The sequence below is a fragment of the Schistocerca nitens genome, chromosome 11 (assembly GCF_023898315.1).
Source record: "Schistocerca nitens isolate TAMUIC-IGC-003100 chromosome 11, iqSchNite1.1, whole genome shotgun sequence".
In the NCBI taxonomy this organism is placed as follows: Eukaryota; Metazoa; Arthropoda; class Insecta; order Orthoptera; family Acrididae; genus Schistocerca; species Schistocerca nitens.
In genome coordinates this window covers 128,403,272-128,417,514 of record NC_064624.1, presented here as the reverse complement: position 1 = coordinate 128,417,514, position 14,243 = coordinate 128,403,272, and the positions used below count along the sequence as shown (strand labels likewise).

Sequence of the window (14,243 nt, the reverse complement as noted above, 5' to 3'; positions counted from 1 at the left end):
TGATCTTCATATTTCTATTTAAAAAAGTTTGTAACTCAAATTCACAGACATTTTGGAATCTGTACATACATGTGTGTAACAAGGTACTTTTCATGTGTCATGTGGAACCTATAATTTTCTGGTTTAAATATAATTTATTTCATGAATTACCTTTAATACCAACAATGTCTGAATGCAATATTTACCATTTAGAAGAATAAATATTAGTGTACAGAAAAATGCGAGAGATTGTAATGTACAGAACTTGGAATGGCTCTTTATCAAGAGCAGGTAAAAAGAAGGCTTCTATTAAATGTTCAACGAAACCAGTCAGTACCTCTTAATTCACCATAGAGGTGATACAATAATAAAAGAATTTACTTTTTTCAGAATTTCTGCTAAGTATTAAAAGTGTGAAGACCTATTCAATAAGTATTTGCTTTACCAATAACCTGTAGTACAAGCACATGTATAAGCAGGTAATTAAGGGAGTCAAGACTTATGTTAAAATTAAAGATACTGACTGGTATTACTTGCTCACAAAACATTGTAGTTGCTGTACAGTTTATGCTGTAAGTGGTGTACCCAATGTGATTCCTGGAGGACATAATATTCTGTTATCCTATGGGAATGCACTGCTACCACACCTATTGAAAGTAAGTCTTGCTGTACCAGAAAACAAATCTCCACTGTGACACCCTCATGTTCTTGGTATGCTATTAGCTATTATTACGGGAATACTCTTCACATGAAGGAGGGGATATATATATATGAACTCTTTGTCTTTAAATATGTCTGCTTGTGTCTGTATACGTATGGATGGATATGTGTGTGTGTGCGCGAGTGTATACCCGTCCTTTTTTCCCCCTAAGGTAAGTCTTTCCACTCCCGGGATTGGAATGACTCCTTACCCTCTCCCTTAAAACCCACATCCTTTCGTCTTTCCCTATCCTTCCCTCTTTCCTGATGAGGCAACAGTTTGTTGTGAAAGCTTGAATTTTGTGTGTATATTTGTGTTTGTTTGTGTGTCTGTCGACCTGCGAGCACTTGCATTTGGTAAGTCACATCATCTTTGTTTTTAGATATATATATAAAAACAAAGATGATGTGACTTACCGAACGAAAGCGCTGGCAGGTCGATACACACAAACAAACACAAACACACACACAAAATTCAAGCTTTCGCAACAAACTGTTGCCTCATCAGGAAAGAGGGAAGGAGAGGGAAAGACGAAAGGATGTGGGTTTTAAGGGAGAGGGTAAGGAGTCATTCCAATCCCGGGAGCGGAAAGACTTACCTTAGGGGGAAAAAAGGACGGGTATACACTTGCACACACACACATATCCATCCACACATAAACAGACACAAGCAGACATCTCACAGGCAGACATATTTGTCTGCGAAATTTTAGTGACTTTATGGCAAAAGTGGTGCTTCCTGAACCCGCATCTTTTGAGCAAAACAAACCGACCGCTTCTCTGTGAGCACTTTTTGCGAAATTTCGGCGACTTTAAGAAAGGTCGCTGATGTGGGACAAACCTGCATCTTTCCGGCCAAAAGATAGCGGACACTTTTTGGCGGCCACTGGCTACTTCTTCGCAAAATTCTGGCGACTTTTTGGCACTCTCGTTTTGCGGTCGCTTTTTCTACGACTTTTTGGCAGTCACAAGTTTGAAATTTTGTGGGCGACGACCTATAAAATTATGCTTAGTAATGCTTATATGTCACCTTTATTATTTGCTCGTTGATGAACTTCCTATAATTATTTCTATATTGTCATCGAGTATGACCTCGTCCCAAAGAGCAGGATCATGGATGTATTCTGTAATCACTGTTTCCATTTATATATACAAAAGTATTTCTTTAATAACTCGAGGGAAGGATACCAATTATTCCGTCTTTTTCCTCTAGGAGCATATGTATAACACAGATTTTATTTCGGTTGTTCCAATGTGATACCTGTACCTTTGTGAACTTATCATATCTGAGAACGCATGCTGTTACAGCGTAATTACCTGTAAATACCACATTAATGCAATAAATGCTCAATGTGATGTCCATCAACCTCAAGGCATTTGGCAATATGTGTAACGACATTCCCCTCAACAGCGAGTAGTTCGCCTTCTGTAATGTTCGCACATGCACTGACAATGCGCAGACGCATGTTGTCAGGCGTTGTCAGTGGATCACGATAGCAAATATCCATCAACTTTCCCCACAGAAAGAAATCCGGGGACGTCAGATCCGGTGAACGTGCGGGCCACGGTATGGTGCTTCGACGACCAAATCACCTGTCATGAAATATGCTATTCAATACCGCTTCAATCGCATGTGAGCTATGTGCCGGACATCCATCATGTTGGAAGTACATCGCCATTCTGTCATTCAGTGAAACATCTTGTAGTAACATCGGTAGAACATTACGTAGGAAATGAGTATACATAGCACCATTTAGACTGCCATCGATAGAATGGGGGCCAATTATCCTTCCTCCCACAATGCCGCACCATACATTAACCCGCCAAGGTCGCTGATGTTCCACTTGGCGCAGCCATCGTGGATTTTCCGTTGCCCAATCGTATTATGCCGGTTTACGTTACTGTTGTTGGTGAATGACGCTTCGTCGCTAAATAGAACGTGTGCAAAAAATCTGTCATCGTCCCATAATTTCTCTTGTGCCCAGTGGCGAAACTGTACACCACGTTCAAAGTCATCGCCATGTAATTCCTGGTGCATAGAAATATGGTACGGATGCAATCGATGTCGATGTAGCATTCTCAACACCGACGTTTTTGAGATTCCCGATTCTCGCGCAATTTGCTACTGATGTGCGGATTAGCCGCGACAGCAGCTAAAACACCTACTTGGGCATCATCATTGGTTGCAGGTCGCGGTGAAACTTCCTGTTTCCTTAAATAACGTAACTATCCAGCGAGCGGTCCGGACACTTGGATGATGTCATCCTGGATAACGAGCAGCATACATAGCACACACCCGTTGGGCATTTTGATCACAATAGCCATACATCAACACGATATTGACCTTTTCCGCAATTGGTAAACGGTCCATTTTAACACGGTTAATGTATCACAAAGCAAATACCATCTGCACTGGCGGAATGTTACGTGATACCACGTGATACGGGATACTCTACCTGTGCTGCTATAACACGTGCCTTTACAAGTACGACACAACATGTGGTTCGTGCACGATGGAGCTCCTGCACATTTCAGTCGAAGTGTTTGTACGCTTCTCGACAACAGGTTCGGTGATCGATGGATTGGTAGAGGCGGACCGATTCCGTGGCCTCCGCGCTCTCCTGACCTCAATCCTCTTGACTTTCATTTATGGGGGCATTTGAAAGCTCTTGTCTACGCAACCCCGGTACCAAATGTATGTAGAGACTCTTCGTGCTCGTATTGTGGACGGCTGTGATGCAATACGCCATTCTCCAGGGCTGCATCAGCCCATCAGGGATTCTATCCGTCGGAGGGTGGATGCACGTATCCTCGCTAACGGAGGATTTTTGCTCGAATTGTGCCCTCCGCCACACACCGCTTGGTGGCTAGCGGTGTATATATGTAGATGTAGAACCCAAAACTCAACCACCCTATGGCGCAAGTCGAGGAATATGCAGCCAACACAGTCGCAGAACCTTCTGAGACTCTGACTCAGACCCTCCACTCGGCTCTGTACCAAATATCCGCAATCGATCCTGTCTACTATGCTGCAAAGAGTGAACTCTACTTTCACCTCACAAGCAAGACTGGCAGCCTTCATCTCTTCTGTTAGCCGTTCGAAACCAGAGACAATCTCCTCCGATCCAATGCGACACACACCATCGGTACCGACGTGAGCCACCACCTGCAGTTGGCTGCACTCAGTGCTCTTTAGGTGCTGAAGAAGTGTCAGCCTTAACTGACAGCCTGTAAGCTGTGGATGAGCATTTGTTATCAAACACTGAAGGCAGCTGCTAACTGCATTAATGGAAGCTGTTGAGCCAGACTCTGTAATTTATGTATGTGTATTTTGGGTCTTAGTATTCGTAATATTAGGTACACTACTGGCCATTAAAATTGCTACACCACGGTGCTACAGACGCGAAATTTAACCGACAGGAAGAAGATGCTGTGATATGCAAATGATTAGCTTTTCAGAGCATTCATACAAGGTTGGCGCCGGTGGCGACACCTACAACGTGCTGACATGAGGAAAGTTTCCAACCGATTTCTCATACACAAACAGCAGTTGACCGGCGTTGCCTGGTGAAACGTTGTTGTGATGCCTCATGTAAGGAGGAGAAATGCGTACCATCACGTTTCCGACTTTGATAAGGGTCGGATTGTAGCCTATCGCAATTGCGGTTCATCGTATCGCGACATTGCTGCTTGCATCGGTCGAGATCCAATGACTGTCAGCAGAATATGGAATCGGTGGGTTCCCAACAGCCTCGTATCACTAGCAGTCGAGATGACAGGCATCTTATCCGCATGGCTGTAATAGATCGTACAGCCACGTCTCGATGCCTGAGTCAACAGATGGGGACGTTTGCAAGACAACAACCATCTGCATGAACAGTTCGACGACGTTTGCAGCAGCATGGACTATCAGCTCGGAGACCGTGGCTACAGTTATCCTGCATCACAGACAGGAGCGCCTGCGATGGTGTACTCCATGATGAACCTGAGTGCACAAATGTCAAAACGTCCATTTTTCGGATGAATCCTGGTTTTGTTTACTGCTTCGTGATGGTCGCATCCGTGTTTGGCGATATCGTGGTGAACGCACATTGGAAGCGTGTATTCGTCATCGCCATACTGGCGTATCACCTGGTGTGATGGTATGGGGTGCCATTGGTTACACATTTCGGTCATCTCTTGTTCGCACTGATGGCACTTTGAACAGTGGACGTTACATTCCAGATGAGTTACGTCCCGTGGCTCTACCCTTCATTCGATCCCTGCGAATCCCTACTTTTCAGCAGGATAATGCATGACCGCATGTTGCAGGTCCTGTACGGGCCTTTCTGGACACAGAAAATGTTCGACTGCTGCCCTGGCCAGCACCTTCTCCAGATGTCTCATCAATTGAAAACGTCTGGTCAATGGTGGCCGAGCAACTGGCTCGTCACAATAGGTGAACTGTGATATCGTGTTGAAGCTGCATGGGCAGTTTCACCTGTACACACCATCCAAGCTCTGTTTGACTCAATGCCCAGGCATATCGAGGCCATTATTACGGCCAGAGTTGGTTGTTCTGGGTAGTGATTTCTCAGGATCTATGCACTGAAATTGCGCGAAGATGTAATCACATGTCAGTTCTAGTATAATATATTTGCCCAATGAATACGTGTTTATCATCTGCATTTCTCCTTGATGTATCAGTTTTAATGGCTAGTAGTGTAATAAATGTTAACAAGTGATTCTACACATTAATCACCCAATGTATTGCTCCCTACTACCCATCTGTGTAACAAGGTCTGCCTATGACACTGTTGAGGGGTGTGATAGGGAAGTAGTGATTGAAAAGGGGATGAGACAGGGTTGTAGCCTGTCCCCAATGTTATTCACTCTGTACGTTGAGGAAACAGTAAAGAAAACAAAAGAAAAATTTGGAGTAGGAATTCAAGTTCAAGGAGAACAAATAAAAAGTTTGAGGTTTACCAACGACATTGTAATTCAGTCAGAGGCAGCAAAGGACTTGGAAGAGCAGTTGAACAGAATGGACAGTGTCTTGAAAGGAGAATATAAGATGAATATCAATAAAAGTAAAACAAGGACAATGGAATTTAGTCGAATTAAATTGAGTGATGCTAAGGGAATTAGATTGGAAAAAGAGACAGTTAAAGCAGTAAATGTTTTATTATTTGGGCAGCAAAATATGTGATAGTAGCTGAAGTAGAGAAGATATAAAATCTAGACTGGCAACAGCAAGGAGATCATTTCTGAAGAAGAGAAATTTGTCAGCACTGAATATAGATTTAAGAGTTAGGAAGTCTTTTCTCAAAATTTGGAAATTTGTGGTAAGATACTATGGGACCAAACTGCTGATGCCATTGATCCCTAAGCTTACACACTACTTAAACTAAGTTATGCTAAGGGCAAGATACACACCCATGCCCGAGGGAGGACTCGAACGTCCGACAGGGGGAGCCGCACGAACTGTGGCAAGGCAGCTGAGACCATGCGGCTAGCCCGCACGGCTCTTTTCTTGAGAGTATTTGTATAGAGTGTAGCCATGTATGGAAGTGAACAATGGATGATAAACAATTTAGACAAGAGGAGAATAGAAGCTTTTGAAATGTAGAGCTTCGGAAAAATGCTGAAAATTAGGTGGTAGATCATATAACTAAAGAGAAGGTACTAAAAGAAATGGGGAGAAAAGAAATTTGTGGCACAGCTTGACTAAAAGAAAGGATCAGTTGATAGGACACATTCTGGGACATCAAGGGATCACCGATTTTTTATTGGAAGGAAGTGTGGGGTGAGGAGTGGGACTTAAAATTGTTGAGGGACACCAAGAGAAGAATACAGTAAGCAGGTTCAGAAGGATGTAGGTTGCAGTAGTTTTTCAGAGGTGAAGACACTTGCACGGGATAGAGTAGTGTGGAGGGTTACATCAGTGTAGGCTTTGGGCTGAAGACCATCACAATAACAAAAACTATTACTACTACATGGAAGCTTATAAACAGTCATTTTTCCTTTGCTCCATTTGCAAGTGGAACAAGAAAAGGAATGACTTTATCGTGGTACAAGGTACCCTCCATCACCTAGAAGTGCCGGAGGGTTGTAGATAAAATGGGTCTATACAGACAAACAACAACCAGAAATTATGAGTGAAAATAGCAGTTCACAGAGAAGGCTTTGTAAGATCTTAATAAATTTTCGGATATGTTGTCATTTAATTGTTCACATAATTTTATGTTCAGTCTCAGTAATATGAACCTCAATGACTTAGCATCACCAAGAATTTCTCTTGGAGGAAAAATGCTTACTGAGAAACAGTAATTAGTTCTAAATGAGTGCATTTTTTGATATTTTTCTGCAGTGTGGTATATAGAGATCATGACAAGTTAAATGCACTCATTAGATTTATTATTTCTTTTAGCACAGGTCCAGGTTTACCCATCCAGTGTGACAGTAAAACAGAATTGCTGAAGGATCTGAATCGACAGGTAATTAAACAATTTATGTGACTGTAGACTATGAGGCTTTGTTGTACTGTGGCACAGTTGTGGTGAAAGTAATGTGATGGATAACCACCATGTGTCTCCTCATAACAACATCGAGAATTCGACTCTGGTGGGTACACAGATGACAGATTCACAGTTACTTAATGTTCCCCTAGAGTAAAATGAGAAAATGCAGGCAAGGTACAGCATTGTTAGGCTTTGCACTAAATGATTAAAGTATTACCACTGAGCAGGTGAATATGAGGGTGAGTCAAATGAAAACCTTAAATATTTTTTAAAATATTATTTATTGTGCAGAAGTGGTACAAAGCTGTATCACTTTTCAACATAATCTTCCCTACACTCAATGCAAGTCCTCCACGCAACCACTCATGCACTGTGTGGCGTATCTCTTTATTAGAAAGGAACATCTTACCTCCCATTGCGCCTTTGAGTGGTCCAAACATATGGAAATCACTTGGGGCAAGGTCTGGTGAGTATGGTGGATGAGGAAGACACTCAAAATGCAGGTCTGTGATTGTTGCAACTGTTGTACGGGCAGTGTGGGGCCTTGCATTGTCATGTTGCAAAAGGACACCTGCTGACAGCAATCCACGTCGCTTTGATTTGATTGCAGGCCGCAGATGATTTTTTAGGAGATCTGTGTATGATGCACTGGTGATAGTGGTCCCTCTAGGCATGTAACGCTCCAAAATGACGCCTTTTTTGTCCCAAAGGAGAGTCAGCATAACCTTCCATGCTGGTGGTTGTGTTCGAAACTTCTTTGGTTTTGGTGATGAGGAATGGCACCATTCCTTGCTCGCTCCCTTCGGTTCCGGTTGGTGGAAGTGAACCCAGGTTTCGTCCCCAGTAACGATTCTTGCAAGGAAGCCATCACCTTCTCGTTCAAAGCACTGAAGAAGTTCTTCACGAGCATCAACACGTCGTTCTCTCATTTCAGGAGTCAGCTGCCGTGGCACCCACCTTGCAGACACTTTGTGAAACTGGAGCACATCATGCACAGTGTGGTGTGCTGACCCATGACTAATCTTTCACTATGGCTTCACTGCTGCAATGTTCTGTGGAGTCACAACTCATTGCTCCTGACCTGGACGAGGAGCATCTTCCACTGAAGTCACACCAACTTCCTACTCCATTCGTAGACTTGCTGCTGTGACAAACATGCATCACCGTACTGAACCTTCATTCGTCGATGAGTTTCAATAGGTTTCACACCTTCCCTACGCAAAAACCGAATAACGGAACGCTGTTCTTCCATGGTGCAAGTTGCAAGTGGGGCGGCCATCTTTATACTATTACTACGATGGTATGCGTGCATCTGCACTATGCTGCCACCTACAGGCCATTCTCCAAGCTGTTTGTGGCACGCTTACCAAGTTACAGGATAACGGCGCGAAATTTCGATTTGTTATTACAAATTTAAGATTTTCATTTGACTCACCCTTGTAATTCTACAATATATATTTGTAGAACAGGTGCGGTCAGCACACGAAGAATGCTTACTTGTTAGCTGTGACATTGGCTGTTGCCTGGGACAGACAGGCTGGTGATTCTTCTGGAACACCTGGAAATCTCAGGGAATTACATATTAACTGCTAAAATCTGGGAAACCTGAGGAAATTTCAGGTCTTTCATAAAATCTCACAGTTATTGAGTTTTATCAATCATAAATTTTAAAATTCAAAGATGTTGTGACTTACCAAACAAGAAAGCGCTGGTAGATAGACGCAATAAAAAACACACAAACACACACACAAATTTCAAGCTTTTGCATACCAAGGTTGCTTCATCAGGAAAGAGGGAAGGGGAGGGAAAGCTGAAAGGATGTGGGTTTTAAGGGAGAGGGTAAGGAGTCATCCCAATCCTGGGAGCGGAAAGACTTACCTTAGGGGGAAAAAAGGAAGGAAAAAAGAACCCCAAAAGTGCCCCACTTGTGACAGGATACTTTCCGGGACTGGACCAGACTCTGAATGTGGCTCTCCAGCAGGGATACGACTTCCTCAAATCCTGCCCTGAAATGAGATCCATCCCTCACGAAATCCTCCCCACTCCACCAAGACTGTCTTTCTGCCGTCCACCTAACCTTCGTAACCTCTCGGTTCATCCCTATGAAATCCCCAAACCGCCTTCCCTACCCTCTGGCTCCTACCCTTGTAACCGCCCCCAGTGTAAAACCTGTCCCGTGCACCCTCCCACAACCACCTACTCCAGTCCTGTAACCCGGAAGGTGTACACGATCAAAGGCAGAGCCACGTGTGAAAGCACCCACGTGATTTACCAACTGACCTGCCTACACTGTGAAGCTTTCTATGTGGGAATGACCAGCAACAAACTGTCCATTCGCATGCAGACAGTGTTTGTTGGTAATGAGGATCACCCTGTGGCTAAACATGCCTCGGTGCATGGCCAGCACATCTTAGCACAGTGTTACACTGTCCGGGCTATCTGGATGCTTCCCACTGACACCAACCTGTCAGAACTCTGGAGATGGGAACTTGCCCTTCAATATATTCTCTCTTCCCGTTACCCACCAGGCCTCAACCTCCGCTAATTTCAAGTTGCCACCCCTCGTACATCGCTTGTCATTCAACAACATCTTTGCCTCTGTACTTCCGCCTCAACTGACATCTCTGCCCAACCTCTTTGCCTTTACATATGTCTGCCTGTGTCTGTATATATATATATGTGTGTGTGTGTGTGTGTGTGTGTGTGTGTGTGTGTGTGTGTGTGTGTGTGTGTGTGTGTGTGTGTGTCCCTTTTTCCCCCTAAGGTAAGTCTTTCCGCTCCCGGGATTGGAATGACTCCTTACCCTCTCCCTTAAAACCCACATCCTTTCGTCTTTCCCTCCCCTTCCCTCTTTCCTGATGAACCAGCCATGGGTTGCGAAAGCTTGAAATTCGTGTGTGTGTTTTTGTGTTTTTTATTGTCTCTATCTACCAGCGCTTTCTCGTTTGGTAAGTCACAGCATCTCTATTTTTTCTTATATATATGGAACGCTGCATATCCCTCCCATCCCCCCCCCCCTCCACCTCCCCCCATCCTCAATTTACCAGGAACTTCTTAATAACACCTGGAATTCTCAGTGTAAGAGTGGGTATCCTGCCTAGACGGGAGTTTGCCTCTTATTATTAACCATCCTACCAAAAGGCATATCCAACATGTCCTGTTTGTTTTCGTTTGTTCAGGAAACAGTGCAGGTGTTGAGGAGCTATGACTTTGAAGTAGCCTATCGGGCAGCAGTTCACAAGACACTGGCACGGAAAGGTAAGTTGTTGACATTTAATTTGTCGCATAATTTAGGTACTGTCAGGGCACACTCTGCCCCCGGTGTCAGTTACCCCCACGTGATCTACACTATCATTTTTCGTGATGTGGTAAAAGCCTAAAGGCCCTTTCATTATTGTTTACCTTTTTTTGCAGGTTCTATGGCAGAATATCAACTGTTTACTATGGAGGATGAAATCTGTGAAGAACTGTTACAGCAACAGGCTGAAGATACAGGCCGAATGCAAAAGTATCGGCGGCTGGTGTAATGAGACGAGCAATGGAATCTTACACGATGAAGATGATCTGCAGATTTTTCTGGAGATGAAACTTTTTCCACAAGTGACTGTGAAATATAGAACTCAAGCAAGATTTTAAAACTATTTATTCTATGTATGTTTGTATTTATTCCACTAAAAATGTAATTACCCATCTTCCTGGACTTGAAATCAGGGCAAAAGGCCTTGCCAAAGACAGTGAAATCTTTTTGCTATTTATCACTGAGGGAAGGACTGACCTATCGGTGAAATACACCGACGAAGAAACTGACTGTAAAGCAGAGAAGTACAAGATAACATAGTAGGACATTGGTAGAAGTGAGTCAACAGAAATCAAAGCTGTTGTAGGCTTGTTGTTCATGTCTGGGGTTCTTAAATATTCTAGATTGACTTTAACAGACATGTATTCTCCAGTATATAGCCCAGCTGTATGGAAGTTGAAAAGAAACATTAATTTCTACTCGGAGCAGTACATTTTGATACAAAAACTACAACGGATCTTAGAAAAGAAAGCGACAAATTTGCCACATTCCTGGAATTTTAAAATTTGTTCAATCAGAATTGTTCAGAATACTACAGCCCTTCAGAATATTGATGCGACCTTTTTGAGCTGTGGCAGCACATACCCTTATATATCCCAAATGCCACATAAATATGGTCTTCAGATCATTGCAATATGGGATGCGCGAATGTTTTATTTTTTGCGGTGGGATTCCTTAAGTTGGCAGGGAGAACAGACCTGAAAGTATCTTGCTCTTGCAAACACAGAATGTTCTAAAGCTTACTGAGACACAGGCAGGAACCAACAGCACCAACAACTGGTTATCCTCTTGTGAATTCATTGAAGAATTAAATAAAAGAAAACTCACTTTAGTCAGTACACTCCAGAAGAGCAAAAAATAACTCCCACCATCCATGATAAATCCAAAGGTCATAATAAGAATTCTTCAAAATTTCTGTATAATGATCTGAAGGTGCTTGTTTCTTTCTCTCTGAAGAAAAATAAAATTGTAGTCCTCATATCATCCATGCATTTCATTGACGAAACTGATGAAAAACATCCAGAAACCTGCCGTAGTTGAATTCTATAATTGGACTAAAGAGGGCATGAATGTTTTTGATAAGTAAAGTTATGCAAAATCCATCAAAACAATGGGCAAATCACTGGCTTATGTGATACTTCTGTGGCATTTTAGATGCAGCAGCAGTAAATGCCTACATAATCTACAAGCTAAATATACCATGAGAACATAATGCAAGAGACACTTTCTTTTGCATCTGTTACGCCACACGTGAAGAACATGATGATAAATCCCCACATTAGTAAAACACTGAGAGGAGAAATATACACCACCTTATGTATAGAAATGGCCTGAATATGCACCCCAGCAACACCTGCAAGGGCAGGGAAATTTTACTTTTGTGTATGGAAAAATAATCAAAGAGGAAGTCCCTATGCACCCAAGTGCAAGGAAAGTGTTTGTGGTGGGCATAAGAAAGTGATTTGTCCATCATGTATGTGTTTAAATAAATACAAATAAAAAAAATTGTTTTTAAAAAATAAAACAAACAGTTTCCTCCTAATTAAATAAAATTTTGTACATTATGCAAATAGACATATTTTCTTTAACATGTATTTATGTAAACCAATGTATGTATGTAAACCAAATGGGGAAAACAGTTTTTTAGCTGTCATATATGACATGGTCTTGTACCATGTGCACTGATATTCCACCTTGCGGCAGGAGAGTTAATTATGTCCTCCACAGCAAGATTGGTGCAGTACTGTTCTAGGTCTTTAGCTTCAAAACTACAACCAAATGTTGCTCATACCAAATGAGTGACTACTCAAGGAAGTAAATTAACTGAGTGGAAATTTCTTCATTGCCTAAACTTAAAACTGTTGTAAAAGTTACAGAACCTTTGAGCTTTTGCTTTGTGCTACGTGATATAGTTTTGCAGTACAAGGTTTTTTCATGCCAATCTTTGTTCACTAGAATTTTTGAGAGTGATTCCAATTATGATTTTTGGTGGTAATTGAAACACAATAAGTGCAATAATAAGGTTAATATTTATTATTTATTTCTTGCCTTCCATAAGTTAAAATTCCCAAAATTTGCTCTTCCTGTTTGAAAAATTCAATTATAACTTTCTCAGACTACATTAACACAAAAGATACTAATGTATCTGCATATACACTCTCTTATACATTTATTCTTAGTTTTGAAAAGTTGAAGTTCTGGATAAGTAACTCTAGGTGGCGCAGTGGTTAGCACACTGGACTCGCATTCGGGAGGACGACGGTTCAATCCCGTCTCCGGCCATCCTGATTTAGGTTTTCCATGATTTCCCTAAATCGTTTCAGGCAAATGCCGGGATGGTTCCTTTGAAAGGGCACGGCCGATTTCCTTCCCCATCCTTCCCTAAACAGAGCTTGCGCTCCGTCTCTAATGACCTCGTTGTCGACGGGACGTTAAACACTACTAACCTAACCTAACCTAAGTAACTCTCAGTAGAAAAGCAATAGTTGAAAAGAAAATAGTACTTTTGCATCACTAGTGGCTGAACCTACATTTTAACTTCAATACTGAACATGTTCATTTCACATCCATCATGGGTATAATAAAACATAACTCTTTTCACGATCTTTTGTGAAATAATTAGGCATTCATGTCTCACAGATACAAGTCCATTAATCTGCCTTCCATTCAGAAACAGAAAAATATTCACATCAGGACAAGAATGAGAATGGAATTAACTGTTTGAAAATAGTCACAAATTAGAGTTTCAAGAAATGACTGCTTATCCCTGAGAATAGTTCACTGTATCAATTAATTCAAAAAGAACCTCAATACTTTCAAACTCACTTCTCATTCATACCATTATCTTAAACACCACGATGCTGTTCGTTATCAATGCATACAACATTTTCACATTTTCCATGTTTTCCAGTGAAGAATCCTCCACCAATAAAAAACTGTAACTCTGTTATGGGTTTTTGATCGTTGTTCCCCAGTCCATACTTTCATATTTCCTTTGCGACAAGGTTTCCTTCAATTTCTCTCATTGCCTTCAATTTCTCGTATGACTCGTGTGTGCTTTCAAAGAAGATTTGTTTTTCAACAAAATTTCCTCAAAACATATGCCGCTATCCCTTCTCTGTAGTGTTTCTCCAGAACTGCTGCCAAGTATTCATCTACAGCTGATTCTCAACTGGCCAAAAAGAGCTGAACAGTGAGGAATTTCTTCAGTTTTGAGAATAAATGGAAACCTGAAGGAGCCAAATCTGGAGAATATGGCGGCTGTTCAAGCACTTGACAGTGCAAATCTCTGTTTCCTCATGGCCAAGACACTTTTGTGGACAGGTCCATTGTCCTGAAGGGAAATGATGTTTTTTCTTCCTCAGGTCATGTCTGTTTGCACAAATGCTTCTATCCAGTTCTATTACAAGCTGAGAGTTGTATTCTCCAGTTACGGTTTTATCTTTCTCGAGACAGTCAATCAAATAAATTCCTTTCGCATCCCAAAA

The 14,243-nt window shown here is 42.0% G+C and overlaps 1 long non-coding RNA gene across 1 annotated transcript in view; it reads left to right on the top strand.

The window, feature by feature from the left end:
* LOC126213555 (uncharacterized) overlaps nucleotides 1–11,875 on the top strand; it is a 136,141-nt gene extending 124,266 nt beyond the window's left edge. Inside the window, exons 2-4 of the long non-coding RNA XR_007541258.1 lie at nucleotides 7,088–7,154; nucleotides 10,358–10,436; nucleotides 10,593–11,875. This is a non-coding gene — a long non-coding RNA (uncharacterized LOC126213555). The remainder of the gene's footprint in view (nucleotides 1–7,087; nucleotides 7,155–10,357; nucleotides 10,437–10,592) is intronic.
* The last annotated feature ends 2,368 nt before the right edge of the window (nucleotides 11,876–14,243 follow it).